Source organism: Cnephaeus nilssonii, assembly GCF_951640355.1.
Source record: "Cnephaeus nilssonii genome assembly, chromosome: 5".
Classification (NCBI taxonomy): Eukaryota; Metazoa; Chordata; class Mammalia; order Chiroptera; family Vespertilionidae; genus Cnephaeus; species Cnephaeus nilssonii.
The window spans coordinates 47,926,579-47,946,858 of record NC_137076.1 but is presented as its reverse complement, the minus strand read 5'-3'; positions in this window follow the sequence as shown (position 1 = coordinate 47,946,858).

Sequence of the window (20,280 nt, the reverse complement as noted above, 5' to 3'; positions counted from 1 at the left end):
ATGTTTACGAAAACAAATGCAAAGGACCTCAAGTAATAAAAATATTGAAAATAAAATAAAGTTGGAGGGCTCACTATTTCAGATTTCAAAATTTAATGCAAAGCAACAGTAATAAAGATTGTGATATTGACATAAGGCTAGTCCTATAAAGCAATGGAATTGAGTTGAACATCCAGAAAACAAAAAAAGAACACTTAAATTTATTGTCAATTTTTTACAAGGCTGCAGAGATAATCCAATGGGAAAAGATAGCCTTTTTAATAAATTGTGCTGCAATAACTAGATATCCACATGCAAAAGAATGAAGTTGGACACTTACCTCACACCATACATAAAAATTATCTCAGATGGATCATAGATATAAATATAAGAGCAAAAGCTATGAAATTCCTATAAGAAAACATAAGAATAAATATATATGATCTTGAATTAGATAATAGTTTCTTACATATAACATCAAAAGTACAAAGAAAAAAAGATAAATTATCAAGATGAAAAACTTTTCAAAGGACATCATTAAGAAAGTAAAAAGGATAACCCATGAAATTAGAGAAAGTATTTGAAAATCATATATCTTACAAGGAACTTGTATCCAGAATATAGAAATCACACTTACAATTCAAAAATAAAGACAAATAACTGAAAACTTATGTCCACACTAAAACCTGTGCAGACATAAACCTCCTTTATGGAAGCTTTATTTATAATTACCAAATTTGAAAGTACCCAAGATGTCTTTCAGTATGTGAATGGATAAATAAACTTTGGTATAAGCATACAATGGAATATTATTCAGTACTAAAATAAATAAATAAACAAACAAACCATCAAGCCATGAAAAAAACATGGGAGAACCTTACTATCCCCAAGTGAAAGAAGCCAGTCCAAGGCGACATACTGTATGATTCCAACTACACAACACTCTGAAAAAATGCAAAACTATGGAGAGAGCAAAAAGATACACAGTTGTCAGGGGATTGTGGGTGGTGGGGAGTGGGGGTAGGAAGGATTAACCGGTGAAACACAGGTGATTTTTAGGATAGTGAAAATACTCTGTCTGATACCATAATGATGGATACATGCCATTATATATTTTTCAAACTCATTAAATGTAAACACTAAAGCAAACTATTGACTTTGGGTGATTATGATGTGCCCATATACTAGTAGATTCAAAAACTTGAATAAATGTGCCACTCCAGTGGGGGAATGTTGATAATTGGGGAAGGTATGCATATGTAGGGCAGGAGATAATATGGGAAATCTCTGCACCTTCCCTTCAATTTTGCTGTGAACCTAAAACTGCTTTAAAAAGTAGTCAGCCCTAACTGGTTGGGTCAGTTGATTAAAGCATTGGCCTGTGGACTGAAGGGTCCCAGGTTCGATTTTGGTCAAGGGCACATGCCCAGGTTGCGGGCTTGATCCCCAGTAGGGGGTGCGCAGGAGGCAGTTGATCAATGATTCTCTCTCATCCTTGATATTTTTATCTCTCTCTCTATCTCCCTTCCTCTCTGAAATCAATAAAAATATATTTAAGAAAAATAAAGTCAATGAAAAAATAAAGTCAATGAAGAAAAGGATAAGTAACCCAATTTAAAAAATTGAATCGAAGAGGCATTTTTATAAAAAATATATACAAAGGTCCAATAAGCACATAAAAAGATGCTCAATAATATTAATCACTAGAGAAATGTAAGTCCAACCACAATGAGATACTGCTTCACACCCATAGGATGGCTAAAATTAAAAAAAAAAAATACAGACAATAAAAAGTGTGGGTAAGGCTGTATAAAAATGGAAACCTCCTACATTGCTGATAGAAATGTAAAATAGTGTGGACACTTTGATAAATACTTTACATGTTCCTCAAAATGTTAAACACAGAGTTACCATAAGATCCAGCAAGACCCACTCCTACAAATATGCCAAGAGAATGGAAACATATGCCCATACAAAATCTTATACTTAATGTTCATAGCAGCATTATTCATAATAGCCAAATGGTGGAAATAATACAAATATCCATCAACTGAGTAGTGAATAAACAAAATATAAACAGTATATCCATATACTGGAATATTACTTGTCAATAAACGAATCATTTGGTGATAAAAAAAAAGGAATTACTGATATGATACATGCTACAATAAAACTGCTATTAAAATTGAATTGTAGAATATAGAATAGTTCTAAAGAGGAAGGGAAATTTTTATATATTTTTTTGGCTTAATACTGTAAGCTTTTTAACATTTAAGATGTCAGACATTTATTCATTGCAGATTATCCCATTTACTGTTTGCCCTTATAATTATATCTAAGTAATTTTAAAATAAATAATGTAATTAATTCTCTTAATTCTATTGTATCAAAACCAGTCATGCCTGTCAAATTTGTCAAACCACGATCAAATATATTAACATTAGCAAAAAGTGCAAGAAATTCCTATTAATTACTGGAACTACAGTTCCCTTAAACTTAGAAATACTATATTAACCAAGTTATATAGCTTACATAAAATAGAATACAGTCACTCTAAATTTCAAAATAAACCATTTGCTTTGCCAATGGTAAAAGAAAATTAACAGCAGCAGCAACAAAAATGATATAAATTGTTTTACCTCCTCTCACATTAGATTACTTTCTTTCTTTTAACATAATTTCACTAAAGTCTTTATGCAAATGTCAAAAAATAAGCTCCTAGATGTTTCTAAACTTGGAAAAGTAGTCACAGACAGTTTGTTTCCAATATCATAAAATCTGCTAGCCTATCCAGTAATGATCTATTTATTTGTTAGCCACCTGGGAAGTGTGGGTGGTGTGGGCTGTCCAACTATCTTTTTATTCAGTCCTTGGAAAGGAGTAGTAGGTGCCATGCCAAGGTTCCTGTGGTATTCTCCTAATGCCAAATAGTGTTTTGACTCCCCATCAGCCTCATCCCTTAAAGCTGACAATTTCAGACCACAGTCATTAAATAATACTATGACACATAAGAGTAGTTACTGCAGTGTTCACAGAACTGTGGCCAGAACAATAAAAATGTGAAACAGATGACAGCAAACTCTAGTTTTCTCTTTTAAGTTGCACAGTATCCTATATAATAAAAGCTTAACCTTTTGCACTCGGATGTCGAGTGTGACTCGACACAGTTTGCATCGGTAGCAGCTTGATGAAAAAAGCAAGCGAGTGCAAAGGGTTAATATACTAAGTGTCCAGTTGTCTGTTCAACCAATCAAAGCATAACATGCTAATGATATGCTAAGGACTCTCAACTGCTTGCTATGATGTGCACTGACCACCAGGGGGCAGACAGTCAACCGGCTGACCAGTTGGTATGACATGCACTGACCACCAGGGGGCAGATGCTCCGACCGGTAGGTTAGCTTGCTGCTGGGGTCTGGCTGATGGGGACTGAGCGAGATGGGCAGGACACACCCTGGAGCTCTCCTGCAGTTCTTCCCCGGCTGACCAACCTCCCAGGTCCCTCCTGGCCCCCATCATGCATTGGTGGGGTCCCTCGGCCTGGCCTACACCCTCTCGCAATCCGGAACCTCTCAGGGGATGTCAGAGAGCTGGTTTCAGCCCGATCCCGCAAGCCAGGCTGAGGGACCCCACTGGTGCACGAATTCGTGCACTGGGCCTCTAGTATCTATATAATCAAGCCATAGGCAGCAACATGCTTCAACTCATCCTTTCCTAGGGTTCCATTAAGAATTCCCTGAATGAATCAGATTGATGAATTATTTAAGCTATTAAACTACAATATAGGACTCACAATACAGTCTCATTTATTTTTTTTAAAACCTTTCTGGTTAATCACAAGTCAGCATATCTCATGTTGATTAATTTAATTAGGTACTTTTAAAATGTCACAGTCATCCAGAGGCTTTTGAATTATGAGGTTAGCCTAAAAAGCTAAACTAAATGGAATAATCAAATCAGCCACCCAATCAGAATTTTAAAAAATGTCTTTGATATCTTTTAATTTTATTTATGTAGTCCTAGAATAAGGTTGAGAGTAATTATATTGAAATACATACATAATTTAATTTTGAGTAAGACAATAACAGATTAATATGGGGAAATGTTTTTCTTTCTAATCTAGGTATATTAAAAACTCAAATGTAAATTTATTTCCAAATTTTATAGTAGACTAACTTCTAGAGAAAGGCTTAGAAGAGCCTGAGATTTCAAATTAAAAATAATAGTTCAGTCTCAGTGATTACTAGTAAATCAATAATCATTTGTCAAATGCCTATATGTGAGATATTATTCATGGGTAACTGAATATTAACTGAAGAAATCCATTCAATACTGATAAAATCAACACTTGAGTGTTTCTACATGGCAGTACTTTCTAGTACTATTCCAATTTTACAAATAAAACTAAAACACAGACAGGCTAAGTCACTTGCCCAAGTCCATACTGCTGGAAATGCAAAGCTGAGATTTGAATAGAGGCAGTCTGATTCTGAAGACCTCATACTTCACCATTAGGCTATTCTGCCCTTAAACTAAACCCACTATTGCATTTTCTCCCCTCCCCTCCCTTCACTCCTCTCCCTTCCTCTCCTCTCTATTCAGTTATAGCACTATATAGCACTTGGCTTCACAATTTTCTTTCCTTTCTTTATAGTTTCAGATGTTTCCTTTCTATTTTTCCTCTCAATCCTTTTTTGTTGGCTGAGGCATTACTATTTTCAGGTCATCTATATACATAAAAGCCTAAGCAACCGCCCAATTGTTCAATTGTTCAACCGTTTGACTGGTAGCTATGACACACACTGACCACCAGCGGGCAGACACTCAACGCAGGAGTGGAAACCACAGTCATGGAAACATGGAACAGACTGATGAATCTCAGAGGGAAGGTGGGAGGGTGGGAAGAGATTAACCAAAAATCTTATATGCATACTAGAGGCTCAGTGCACGGATCATGCACTGGTGGGGTCCCTCGGCCTGGCCTGCCAGAAATGGGCCAAAACTGGATCTCCCATCTCCCCTGAGGGGTCCCGGATTGCAAGAGAGCGCGGGACAGGCCGAGGGACCCCACCAGTGCACGAATCCATGCACCGGGCCTCTAGTTATAATATAAGATACATCACAGGCCCCTGAATCTGGGTGGTGCCTTCATAACTAGATCCTGTTTCTTCATTTTTTAGATTGCTCCTGAGGCCCCAGAATGGCAAGAGGCTTATACAATTGGCAGATGTGTCTACTGACTCATCAGTGAATTGCCCAGGTTGAGCAACTAGTAAAAGATTCTCATCTTAGTGTTTGTTCATTCCGACAGTTTGCAGCCTTGGTGTTTAGAGCAATTCATATGTCAGACAGGAATAGTTTCAGTCAGTATTTTTTATTGATGTCTCCAGAAAACCATCTAATTTCCCAAGGGTTGTGATCATATTAGTCACACATGTTAGGCTAAGTCATACTTCTTTTCTAAAATAAAAAAGCAAGAGATACAGTAATTCCCAAGGCATACATGCTTTAACAACGAAAGAAGATGTTCTGGGACTTGGTAAAAACTCAATTGTACTAAAAAGTAGGCAATGCTTATGCTGTGAAACTTATCCCTTTTTTTTTTTAATATATTTTATTGTTTTTTTACAGAAAGGAAGGGAGAGGGATAGAGAGTCAGAAACATCGATGGGAGAGAAACATCGATCAGCTGCCTCCTGCACACCTCCTACTGGGGATGTGCCCACAACCAAGGTACATGCCCTTGACCGGAATCGAACCTGGGACCTTTCAGTCCGCAGGCCGACGCTCAATCCACTGAGCCAAACCGGTTAGGGCAACTTATCCCTTTTTAATCAATGAAAGCAAACAACGCTTTTTGTTTCCATGTGAAAATGTAACACAAGGAAGAGCTATTAAATTAAGAATAAGAATAATTATGAAAAAAATGATATTTAATGTTGCCATAAATTTACAAAAAGTTATTATTTATCTGTTCCCTTCCTTGTTTTTCTTTTAAATTACAGTTTACATTCAATATTATTTTGTATTAGTTTCGGGTATACCTCTTCTTGGTTTTTATTCTTTCTATTTCTGTTAGAAATAAATTTTATTTAAAAAAATTTTTTTATTGATTTCAGAGAGGAAGGGAGAAGGAGAAACATCAATGAGACATGGATCAGCTACCTCCCACGTGCCCCCTACTGGGGATCAAGCCTGCAACTCGGGCAATGCCCTGACTGGGAATCAAACCCGGGACCTCTTGTTCCATGGGACGACGTTCAATCCACTGAGCTACCCCAGCCAGGCAGAAGTGGATTTTATTTGTAATATATTATTCTTTAACCTATTTTGAGAGAATGGGATTAACACTATTAATGACATAAATTTTTTATGGCATAAAATGACCCCATAGTAACCCAGAGGAAGAGGAGGACTCTGGGGTTCAAAGAAATCTGTTCAGTGACCCATACAAGTTCAGTCTGCAAGGAAATAGCAGAACCAGGCATAGAAAATATTTTTCCATCTTAAATTGGTGTACTCTCTATCCACTGGTTTGTCTCCAAGTGCACGAGGGACGACAGAAGTCATTGATAATCCCTGTAGTTTCCTACTTACAGGATTGGGGCTAGGGAATCTGCATTTTGATAGTTAAATCTGTTGCTTCAATTGCCAGTTCAAAGGCCAAAAATGTAAACATTATCCTGTGCCCTAATTCTACCTAAATTTTTTTATTTTATGTTGGCAAATTACAGGTGTCATTGGATAAGGAATATGATGCCCAAATGTTGAAGGCTTAGGAGTAAATTTTAAGGCAGCTGCAGGCCAAGAGTGAGAGGAGTAATTGAATCACCAAGACTACATTTTGGCTGTAAGTGCCCACTACAAACTATGTTTTCTATTCTTACTACAACTGTCTTAACATTTCAAACTAGGCTGGAAAATTAAAAGCAGGTTTCTTTATAACATTTTCTATTCCTACAGAAATCCCAACATTTAAAAGAAATGTCTGTTACCTGCTATTCTTGACACTTCTAATCACTGTCCCTGAAGGAAATTGGCAGTGAAAAAGAATAAAATGGGAATTTTCAAAATCTAATAGTCAATTTAAACTTATCCTCTGTCTTAGAATCAGGCAAACAATTTTCAGGATTTTTCCCAAGGCATTTATTTGCTTGCTACTAGTTTCAAATTCTCCTCTGTTGGAAGAGCTTCTAGCTGTAATTACTGATTTAGAGACGTTTCCTAGTTTGCCTCTAAGAAGTGCTCATCTTTGAAATTTAGCTGTTAAGCTTATACCCTACTGTGATCACATCAGAAGCAGCTTTGAAGTTTTATTAGATGTTATAATTACCACTTTTTAAATCTGGCACTCTTTAGTTAAATTATGTAGCTTCAAATTGAGAATATGATTTTAAACTGTAATTTCTGTGTAGAGATGAACACCTGTTTACTGACTTGTCAGTCACTGTGTGAAATCTCTAATTGACTTATTTTTACTCAAAAAATGATCAGGCTGTTTTTACACTTACAATCAGTTCCTTAGGTGAGAGGATGTTGCACACATATAGGTTATCAATAAATATCTATGTAATTATTTGTTGTTATAAGAGTTTTGGAGATACATAGACCAGCAATCAGACTCTGACTCTTTCTCTTAGACATTTTCTCACATTAGGCAAATTAGTCAACCTCTCATTTCCTGTATTAACTAGGAATAAAAAAAAGCACTACCTTCATAGAGTTAGCTTGAGAATTGAATGAGATAATTTATGTAAAGCATGTCTTATGGTGACAAAATCATACTAAGTGCTCAACTTAAGTTAGCTATTAATAGATGAAGGAAAGATAATAAAATATATTTTCATGGTGGTGATGTACATTTGAATGGCAAGCTATTGAAAACAACTTAAATATGCACCTAGAGAAAATTGGTTAAAAAGTATATATGGAATATTACATACAATGAAATATTATACCATCATTAAAAAGGGTAAGAAAGTATTTTAGGTACTGAAATGGAATTCACTATAAGAAATGCTGTTACCTAAAAAAAACAAAAAACAAAACAAAACAAAAAAAGCCCTGGCTGGTATGGCTCAATTAGTTGGGTGTCATCCCATGCACTAAAGGGTTTCTGGTTCCATTCCTGGGCAGGACACATGTCCGGTTGCAGGCTCAGTCCTGGTAGAGGATGTGCAGGAGGCAGCTGATTGATATTTTCCTATCACAATGATGTTTCTCTCTTTCTCCGTCTTTCTCTCTAAAAAAAAAAAAAAAATCAATAAAAAAATACAAGAGACAATATATAGGGCAGAAGGGGAATGATATATTTTGGAGAGATCGCACAGATGAATCAGACACAGACTTTCATCTTAAGGAGCTTATTGTCTACCAGTGGCCCAGTGCACGAAATTTGTGCATGGGGGGGGGGGGGGGGCGTGTCCCTCAGCCTGGCCTGCACCCTCTCCAATCTAGGGCCCCTTGGGGGATGTCTGACTGCTGGTTTAGGCCCGATCCCTGTGGGATCCGAGACCACTGGCTCCTAACTGCTCACCTGCCTGCCTGCCTGATCGTCCCTAACCACTCCAACTGCTGGCCTGATTGCCCCCAACTTCCCCTGCCCCCTGCTGGCCTGATCGCCCCCAACTTCCCCCCCTGCCAGCTTACTCACCCCTAACTGCCCCCCCCTGCTGGTCTGATCATCCCCAACTGCCCCCCCTGATGGCCTGCTCACCCCCAACTGCCTCCCCGCCTGCCTGCTTGTCCCAAACTGCCCCCCCCCCCCCCGCCCCGCTGGCCTGCTCACCCCCAACTGCCCTCCTCTGCCGGCCTGATCACCCCTAACTGCCTCTGCCCTGGCCCCACCACCATGGCTTTGTTTGGAAGGACTTCCGGAAGGTCTCCCAGTCTAATTAGCATATTACCCTTTTATTAGTATAGATAAGTGTTAAAAACATCCTGCTCATTTCTTAGTAACAGGAAATCTATATCTATAGCTATCTATCTTTTATATATTTTATAAAAATATATAATTTGTACATAATTCCTTTTACGCACACAAAGACTGTACTTATCTTAAAAAACAGAGTATATTAAATTAATTCTCGTTTGTAGGAGAATTAATTTAATATACTTGTTCCTAGAAACACTTCATTCAATTCTACATTGATTTCACCCTAAAAACATTACAGGGTAGGGAAGATTCTTAAACAAGATACAAGTATACACCAAAGTGTAAGTGTTTTTACATCTGACTATATCAAATTAACAGATTTCTATATTCAGAATATATTAAAAAGGAACTAAAACCAAAATTAAAATATAAAAACATGTTAAGTTAATTGATATGAAGTCCTTGGAAACATGCTAGCTCAATATGTTAATATTATCAGGCATTTTTAGGCAATGGAATCAGAAATATAAACGCATAGGGAAGCTAAATCATATATTTCTTCAATGATATTTAATTGAACTGTACCTTCAGAAAATTACAGAAGTCCTTCATGTACAGCTTAATGGATTCCCACCAACTGAGCACCCATGCACAGATAAAGAAACAGAGTATTATCAGATTCCAGAAGCCCCTCATTTCCCCACTCAATTATAACCGCTCCTTATTCCCCGAGATAGCTCCCATCTAACATCACACATATAGTTCAGTTTTGCCTAGTTTTCAACTGTATATAAATGGAATCATGCTGTAGGCATTTACATTTGTTTTATATTCTGTACAAAAATACACCACAAACTTAGTGACTTAAAACAACACATTTTATCATCTCCGAATTTCCATGGGTGAAAAGTCCTACATTGTGTGGCTGAATGTTCTGATCAGGGTCTCACACGATTGAAATCTGTTTGGATTTTGAGGTTCTGAAGTTGACCTACATTATGATTAAAGTTAGAAGAGCTCCAGGAGCCCATAGAGCTGTGCCATACATAACAGCTGATGGAGAGTTGGTGGGTGTGGAAAGCTCCCCACATATTTGGTTGCCAGAAGCATAGTAGAGGGGAAAAAAACAGTTTTCCTTTCATTGGTGTAGAGAAATTTTCACAAACACTCCCTTTTTCAGAATGTAAGCTGTTGTTGTTGTTGTTGTTTTGTTGTTGTTGGGGTTTTTATTTGGTCCCTGCCTCATCACTGTCTATTGGATGTTGTCAGGGAGGGGGACTAACTGGACAGATAACTTTTCTGTTAGCCAGAACCATACCCACCTCTGCTGGAGAGAAGCATTCATCGCCCAGAGATCCTGGGCTCTTAGCTGGATGCAGTAGCTGGATGAAACTGTTGTTTTTACTCCTCAGAAAGGGGATGCTTATATTTTGTGTAGGCAAAGAAGGGTTTGGATGCTGATTTGGTGGCAAGAAAGGCAGAATGTGGCAGAGATGGCTAGCTATATATCAAAGATTCATACTCCCCTTAGCACAGTATAATCATTGCTGGTGAGCAGCCTTTCAGCCAGAGATCATAATTCCTAGATCACAGTGCATCCAGGAGGAACCATCTAACTAGTTCTTACCAATGGACCAAAGGAGAACATGTCCTATTATTCCGGGGAGAGAAGACCAAGCTATGCATATGTTTTATTTATTCCTGCTTCGCATCCACTGAATGCGGATACCCTCATGCCTCAGATAAGAGTGGAAACATAAGGGAGGAGTCTGGGAACTTCCTAAGCACCAAGAGAAAAGATGCCTTTGGTGCCCCCCAAATCACGCTCTTTATGTGAAAGAGAAATGCATTGTTATCGTTACAATGAGCAACAGAAATTTGGAAAGTTGGTTTGTTCAAGCATCTAGTGTTGCCCCTGCTAATACAATACACATATGAAGATTCCAGGGAGGTAGATATGAGTCTAGAGCTCCGTGGAGAGGTCAAGACAAGAAAAGTTAATATGCTTGTGAAAACATAAAGCTAGAGATCACAAGGAGTGATGAGAACTAGGATCAAGGGTCAGCTTTGAGAATCCCAATATTAGAGGACAGTTAGAGAACCTGATGTCTGTAAAGGATCCTGAGACAACCTGTGAGGTAGAAAACTGTAGGAATCCCTTTCCACGTCCAGCGTGGTCCAGGGTTCCGGTTCAGGGTTCGAATTCTGGAGAAGGGCCGCACACAAATGAATGGAGACTTGAAGAGATTCAATTTGGCGATATGGGGGGCCAGGCGGTAGTCCACCTCTAGTGGGAGAACTAACAACTGCTCTGGCTCTGCCATCCCTTTTATTGAGGCTTTGGGGAAAACATCTTAGTCAAGATAAACAGAAATATACATGTAGCCCTTAGGCAGGAAATAACAAAAACTTAATGGGACAAACCAAGGTGGAAGCTGCTTCAGCTAACAATATCTCAACTAAAGGGTGAGTGGTTAGAGCAATTAAGGTTGTTGACCAGCCTTCCTGGCTTCCTGTCAACATCTCTCTTTTAGTGAAACTGATTTGTTTTCGGCAGAAAACGAAAGAGAGGTGTATTCCAGAGGCAGACACTAAATTATTTCTAGAAGCAGAAAGTGATTAATGATGTCCACAACTGCAGAGAACCCAATAAACATAAGACTAATAATGAATGACCCATTGAATTTACTCACTTGAAACCTGTTTGAGACCTTAACAAAAACAATGTTAGTAAATTTGATGGGAACCAAAGCTTGATTTGAGTAGGCTCAAGAATTGGGAGGGGGGAAAATAAAAAAGATAAAGGGAGGGCGCAGACAGGATGGAAGGCAGAGAAGGATGTGGAGTCAAGGAAGCTAGTGCCGAGATAGTATACCTCTGAAAGGATCTAAAAGACAGGAAGAAGTTACTGCAGGAGAAGGCTTGAAAGGAAGAAGAGACAGGATCCAGAGCATCATGGTAGGGTACCCTTGTGGCAAGAAGGAAGGCACAGACAATATGAATGTGGATGGATAAGGCTTTATTGATGTATTGATTATGTCTAGTTTTGACTATTTTTTTAAAAATAGATTTTATTAATTTCTTACAGAGAAGAAGGGAAAGGGATAGAGAGTTAGACATATCGATCAGCTGCCTCCTGCACACCCTCCACTGGGGATGTGCCCACAACCAAGGTACATGACCTTGACCGGAATCGAACCTGGGACCCTTCAGTCTGCAGGCTAACACTCTATCCACTGAGCCAAAAACAGTTAGGGCTAGTTTTGACTATTTTTACAATAAAGTAAGAAATGAGGGTATCATTAAAGGGAGTGAAGAAAGGAGTACTAGAAATTGGAAGAGAGAAGGTATAAAAGTGTCATCTCAGAAAGTGTAAAAGTGAAACGTCTAGTCCAGTGGTCGGCAAACTCATTAGTCAGCAGAGCCAAATATCAACAGTACAACAATTGAAATTTCTTTTGAGAGACAAATTTTTTAAACTTAAACTTCTTCTAATGCCACTTCTTCAAAATAGACTCGCCCAGGCCGTGGTATTTTGTGGCAGAGCCACACTCAAGGGCCAAAGAACTGCATGTGGCTCGTGAGCCGCAGTTTGCCGACCACGGTTCTAGTCAAATATAATAGTACTTCTGGGCAATTTTGAATACCAGTTTGAGGGCTTTAGTCATGATTTTTATAGCGTACTAAGTCACATTATATGAGTATATATTTTTTCTTCTGTAACGAGTGAAGGTAGATAGCTGGATTCAATAAAAGGATGGGATTTTTTGCTAGTGTATATAACAGAGGGACCAAAAATTCCTTGTATTGCTCCCTGTGGACCTTCTGCACAATCCTGGCTGCTTGTGGACTGCATTTTACTCATCTCCAAAAATGGATGCTGCCATAGTAACAGAGGACAGGGAAGCAATTCTTGGAATCTTTTTGTGACAGAATATATTTTACAAATCTGTGTATATAAATTACCTCAAAAGAACAGACTATTTATAAAAACTAAGCATGTCAGAACAATAACAAAACAAAAAAACTGTAAGGTAATCTAACACCCTCATTTCTTCCTAAGACCTTGGGAAGACTTGCACATCCTTCTCTGCCTTCCATTCTGTCTGTGTCCTCCCTTTATCTTTTTCATTCTCTCTGTGGAAAATATCATCTAGAAATATGAGAGATAGAAAGATGAGAGACTTATTTCTGGCAATTAAGAGTTTAAATCTTCAGAAAAACCTTCTGAGTATAGCACATATAAAATGCTGGATTATTTTAAGGCATTCTTTTTGGAGCAAAAAGTAAAAAAATTCTTATAGAATAGAAACAATAATAATACAAAAATTCATAGGAGCGCCTGAGAGTTAAAGTTGGCAATTGCCCTGAAATATTCCCTCCCTCCCTTCCCGCCCTTTCCTCCATCCTTTCATTCTCCACCTCTCCCCATCCCAAGTCTCCCAGTTTCTTTTTCACATTATCATCTATCCAGGTGGTTGTTGTGCTCTGCCATTGCTGCTTGTGACGTTTCAGCATCCATGATGCTTTGCCATTGTGGGTCAACCAAACCCATTGAAAGCCTCATTGAGTCTGTTTTGTCCTTTCACAGTTACTAAAAAATACAATGTCATTTCCAGAAATTCCTTTTTTTCAGGTCTTCTTTTGTTTCTTTTGAAGTACCTATTATGAATTCCTTTTATCTGAAGGTATTAGGTAACAATGAAATTACCAGTGCTGATAACTGCTCCAATATTCTGCATCTTATCCTAGACTTTTAGTTTGCTACATATACTAGTATTCAATGGATTGGAGGCTTTTGTTTTAGTCATGCTCTTTTGGATATGTATCTTTCTCTTAGTTATCTTTAAGTTAGATGTTTCTTGTATGCAGAGGATTTATATTTGTGTTATTTATATTTGGCAAGCAGACACTATGATGCATCACATTAATGTGAAAGCATTCTTGGAAGTGCCTTCATCTTAGTCTCTATAAAATATTTTCAATAAATTGGGAGTTTGTTGTTTTTTCTAATATTAAAAATAATAAATGATTAAAGCATGCTAAAACCTATTATGTATCTGAATAAATTTCAAAATAGCATAATTTCAGACTATAATTGCAAGAAGCTAAAGATCAAGAACAGATTCCTACATTTAATGGAACCTAGCTGAAATTGCCTACCAAAATAGATGTTTATTGTATCTGAAGAGCACTACAGAAGTCCCTGTTGTGGGGGGAGAAGGGGAGTGAGTTGACTATCTTATATGAATTTTTTTCAAGTTCTAAAATATATGGTAGGCTATTGCAAGCTGGTTTTATAAAGAAAGGACCCATCTGCTTCCCAGACATCATTTAAAGAGTCATAAAGATGAAAATAAAAAGGTACAATAGTCCAAGGATGATGTTTTTATGTTGCATGAGCAAAAATAAATGATGGATGCTTTAAAAGCATTTTCTAGCAAGTCACTGAGGCCAATTATACTATTGTTCAGCAAATATTTATTCCTTATCCCCCTACTTCCTTAGGAGGAAGATACCTCCTTGTACTTTTGATGTTGATCTTCTCCATATGACTTGTTTTGGTCAATGGAACATGGGTGGAAGTGAATGTGCACAAATCCAGATATTAAATGTAATTACCTATTTAAACTTAATCAGTGGGTGAGTTTGACATTTCCCAAAATAGCCACTGACCCTCCTTCCTGGGCCTCAGAATGAACACCCATACAGTACAATCAACTCTGAGGCAGAGTCATAGAAGTTGATCTATACAGTCTTGAGGGTGAGAATAGGAACTTATCTATATCCTGGTATAATAAAAGGCTAATATGAAAATCGACCGAATGGCAGAATGACCGGTTGCTATGATGCGCACTGACCACCAGGGGGTAAACACTCAACGCAGGAGCCGCCCCCTGGTGGTCAGTGCACTCCCACAGAGGGAGTGCCACTCAGCCAGAAGCCAGGCTGACGGCTGGTGAGCACAGTGGTGGTGGAGGGAGCCTCTCCTGCCTCCATGGCAGCACTAAGGATATCCGACTGTGGGGAATGGGCCTGAGCCATCAGTTGGACATCCCCGAGGGCTCCCAGGCTGTGAGAGGGCGAACTGAGGGACCCCCACCCCGAGTGCACAAATTTTGTGCACCAGGCCTCTAATATATATATATATATATATATATATATATATATATATATATATGGCTAATATGCTAAGTGTCTGACCATCCAACTGGTCACTATGACGCACACTGACCACCAGGGGGCAGATGCTCAACGCAGGAGCTGCCGTGATGTGCCCTGACACTGTGGACCTGGCACCCACAAAACAACACTCAGCTTCCCCCAAGTGGGACACAGGTCCTGCCATCCTCCTGGAATGATAGCCCACCAAATCACAGCCAACACTGCTGAGACCCCATGGTGCAAAATATGGCCCACAGCCCAGCCTAGCCTGGAAACGGTCACTGTGGATGCTGGGTAATGACATCATGTAGCAATGCCCGACTTCCTCTCCCTAGCAACTAGCCTCCTTGCAGTTTCTTCAGCCCAGGAACATGACTTGCTTTATGGCCAGATGAAAACATTTCACACTTTAACCAAATGTCCGACCATCCAACTGGTCACTATGACACACACTGTTTGTGAAGTGTTTTCCCATGCCTCATCTCATTTGATCCTCACAGAAGTCCTGGAGTAGGTAGATAGGAGACTTGGTGGAATCCTATTTGTTTTTCATTAACTAGAAAACGGAGATTTAGAAAGTTTAGAAACTTGACCTGACTGAAAATAAGTAAGAAATGGTGGACCTTGAAAATGACTTCAGGTTTCCTCACTGCACAGAATATAGTCAAATACTGCTGCAGTTAAATATTTTACCCTTTGTTCTCCTTGAGTGATCTACAATAATAATCTGCTTCATGTTGATATTTACTGCTGTGTTGCTGACAATTACCTGAAAGAGAAGTTGGGGTGCTTCACTGGGCTGGAAAAAGTTTAGCTACATCAGAAAGCAGGTCTAATTAAGCAAGTTTATTCTATATCTATAAAAGGCTAGTTGACTTACACATGCACTATACATATAAAGCTCTCGCTGGCACCAATTGCACACATGTGTTTCGATCTGTCATTGTTGATCATGAATTTTGTTGACACTTCTGTTATAGAGAAAGGGTGAATAGCGATATTAAAATATGTCTTCTAATTAATTTCCTTTCAATGTGCACAAATCTGTGCACCGGGACACTAGTTGTTATAAATGCTTTCTATGCAGACAAGATGGACTAATACAAGTACCTGTTGACAATAGAACTTCTCAGTGTTTACTCACTACACCCTTGATCCTTAGATGCTTTTCTAGTTATAACTTAGGTCCCAGCAATACTGGGATTAAATCAATGGAAACTTTCTCTTACGACTTACTATGTCTACTTGAAGAATGCTTACCAATTGTTTCTCCAATTCTGGCCTCCTCAGACCCCTGACTTTTCATTTTATATCTTGCCTTATTCAAGGTATAATTTTATACTAGTTAAAAGTTCTCTATTTCTGAGGATACTTTTATCTTAGTGTAAGTATCTTGCCGATATAACTTAAGTCATATATATTTTGAGCAACTGACTAACCTAAATGAGAGAAAAGAAATATAGAGTAAACAAGATAAATACTTAACCATTAGCAAAGTGATAGGTTGAAACTCAAACATATCAGATATTAATAAAAATAAACTAATTTATCCAATTAAAAGATTTTCATATTGGACAATAACAACAAAGCTAACTGTATGCTACTTTCAAGAGACTCACATAAAATATAAGGGTACTGGAAAATAAAGGAAAAAAGATGTATTGTATAAACATAGCCTAAAAGAAACATTTTTCTAATATATTTTTATTTTTCTAATACATTTTCTAATATATTTTTCTAATATTCTTACTGATTTCAGAGCAGAAGAGAGAGGGAGAGAGAGATAGAAACATCAATGATGTGAGAGAATCATTGATTGGCTGTCTCCTGTATGGCCCCCACTGGGGATTGAGCCTGCAACCCTGGCATGTATCCTGACTGGGAATTGAACCGTGACCTCCTGGTTCATAGATCAATGTTCAACCACTGAACCCCGCCAGTCAGACATAAGTTTGAGTTTCTTATTTTCAGGGGAACATTGAAAATCTAAAGAATGCCTCTGTTTTAATTATTCATGAACATATTAAATACTTTTGAGCATTTGCATGGTCCAGGAGGCATAAAAGGCATTAAAGTGAAGTGACATGATTTTTAGGAGTTTGGAATATACCTAAGACAACTTTGGAAAGCTTGCTCATTCTCCCTTGGGATGACCTCTAAAATATGTGAAATCATAAAGGCTATTATCAAAATGTATAATCACAAAATGTAATAAACCAACTATAGAAACTTCAAGAGAAAACTGTCATCCACAGAGTTTGGTTAACCATAGAATTCCCAGAGAACTTTACTTAACCTCACAGTCTAGTTTGTAGTTGGTATATGCCATAAAATGCTATTTCCTTATCCAAAACTGGTGTTTGCAAAAAAAGTTATGAAAAGAAATTTTGTACATAGTGTACTGACTAGGTATTTCTGGTGAAATTTAAAAAAATACATTATAAAACCTGAGTTAGATCCCTAGTATTTTATCAAAAACAAGCATATATACCATTTCTGGGCCAGACCTTAGTTGATACTTTAATTGTTATGGGACCAAAATTTCAGATCACTAAGATACAGAGACAAAACAAATGATTTTATTCTCTATGGTCCTATTTATTTTTTAAAAAGTATTTTCAGTTATAATAATTCTAACTAAGAAGTAGAAGTTCTGGACAAAAGTAAAATAAAACAAAAAAAAATCTATTTGAAGGCATAAGAAAGCTGCCAAATAGCAAAAATTTGTCAGACCAATGCCCTAGAGAGAATGGAATTTCAGAAAGATGAATCTAGGACCTGTCAACTCCAAAAGCAACTGCTGAAGCTACAAAAGTAAGCACAGGCTGTGATAGACTCCTAAAGTTCCAATGACAGAAAACTAAGTTTTAAGGACCATGAAGAAGGAGAAAGCCAAGTAAATATTGCAGGTTTTATGGGAGAACCCTGGAGGGTCCCACCCCAGGAATCAAGAGTGAATCAGACATAAGGCTCAAATCAGAATTATTTCAAACCCTGCCTAGATTAAAATGACCTGAGAATTCTGGTACCTTAGTAAAGGAAGTGAAAGTAAATTCTTTCTGTGGAAAATATCATCTAGCAATATGAGAGATAGAAACATAGAAAATACATTTTTAAAATATATATATTTTATTGATTTTCTACAGAGAAGAAGGAAGAGGGATAGAGATTCAGAAACATCGATGGGAGAGAAACATTGATCAGCTTCCTCCTGCACACCCCTACTAGGGATGTGCCCGCAACCAAGGTACATGCCCTTGACCGGAATCAAACCTGGGACCTTTCAGTCTGCAGGCCGACACTCTATCCACTGAGCCAAACTGGTTAGGGCAGAAAATACATTTTTATTTAATTTTTTATTTTTTTTGTTATTTTTATTTACTAAATAATAAAATAAAATAAACAACAACAACAGATATAGAAAATACATAAAAGAGCACAAGAAACCTGTGACAAGGTTTGTCACATTGCACATGTGAAATTGCAATCCCAGAAAGAGAGAATAGAGGCAATTGTACAATAGCAATATTTGAAGAAATAACACCTGAGTTTTTTTCCAAAACTGGTTCTCATGATTGTGGATGAAAAGTGGCAACATGCTAACCAGAAAAGCTCAGGGAAGGCTTGCATGGTGGCCTTGCAAACTCAGAGACCTAAAGTAACCACAAAGAATGGTCTGAAATTAAAACCTTTTAACTAAAAGAATTTTATGGCAGGCAGTCATTTCCTAGGCTAGAATCTTCCTTAACAAAGGTCAATCTTTACCTTAACTAAGCCTGTCTATTGTCTTTTGCAGCTATGATAACATTCCTTTGTAATGTCAGGATAACTCCCCTTTTCACAGACCCCTCAGGGTACAACAATGCACCCTGTCTGAGACCATACATCCTCATTGTTGTTGTTATCACGTTATTTATTACTGTTAACTATCCTGTACCCACCTATGTAGAAAATGTATGTGTCTATCATTTTGTTTTTCATCCAATCCCAGAAGTTTCCCTGCTTTGCTTTCTCCCACCTCCCTAATCTATCACCAGTGGATTTCATGTAACCCACTTGTGTCTTCTCTTTCGATTGTAATCTTACCTAATAATAGAGAAATATGTAAATTGACCATACCTCCACTATGCCCACAGCTAATCAGAGTGGGAATGCAAATTAACCCAACAAAGATGGCGGTTAATTTGCATACATACCTGGGTCCCGGGAACCTCCTCAGCACCCAGGACACTCCCAGCCGGCCATCGGAGGGGTAGGGGAGGGGCCCTTCCCAAGCCAAAAGCCTCAGGCGGAGGCTTTAGGCTTGGGAAGGGACCGAGCCTGCGATCGGAGTGGCCCCCTGCCCAAGCCTAAAGCCTGGGCAGCCCGAGCCCGAAATCAGAGGGGTGGGGGGGACCCCCTGCCCAAGCCTAAAGCCTCGGGTGGAGGCTTTAGGCTTGGGAAGGGGGCAAGCCTGCAATGGGAGGGACAGGGCAGGGGCCGAGCCTGGGATCGGAGGGAAGGGGAAAAAAATCAATGGAAACATATTCTCAGGTGAGGATACAAAGAAAAAGAAAGAAAGAAATGTCATATCCTATAAAAGACACATCTTGAAAATGCCTAAAGAAAGTTGTCATTTTTTCATGGTGAAGGGACTGGAGTCCGTGTTGATGAAAATATCTTGGTGGCTCTGGTGACTGACAGTGGCTGCAGCAGATGGGTGATGGGGCTGGTGCCTTCCCTGATCAGCCCAGTCACCTCCCGCAAAGGGAGGCCAGACTGCAGCTTAGATCTGCTCCCAACGGGGAGTGGGCCTAAGCCATCAGTAGGACATCCCCTCAGGGCTCCCAGTATGTGAGAGGGGGCAGGCTGGGCTGAGAGACCCCTCCCCAGTGCACGAATTTTGTGCACGGGGCCCCTAGTAAATAAAATAAAGTGCAAAACTGACATTCTCTGGAGCATTTCTCAATCCATTGAGATTATGCTTCCCGGCAATTGTCTATAGTTTAACTCAAATAAACTCACAAAAAAATCTCTATAGGTTTCATTGTTTCTTACAATGCCATGATCAAAAGCTGAGAAAAATCCCCTTGTGGATCTGAGAAGGAGAAGGAAAGAGTAATCTTTGTGAAAAACACCCAGAGCCACTCTTCTTAACAAAGACCTACTTTGGGTGTTGGGAGGAATCTCAGCACAGTCTTATCCCAAATGGGGGAATGCCGGAAACCGAACATTGAGACATTGGAAGTTAAATGTGAAAAGGGAATCCGGAATGCTTTGGT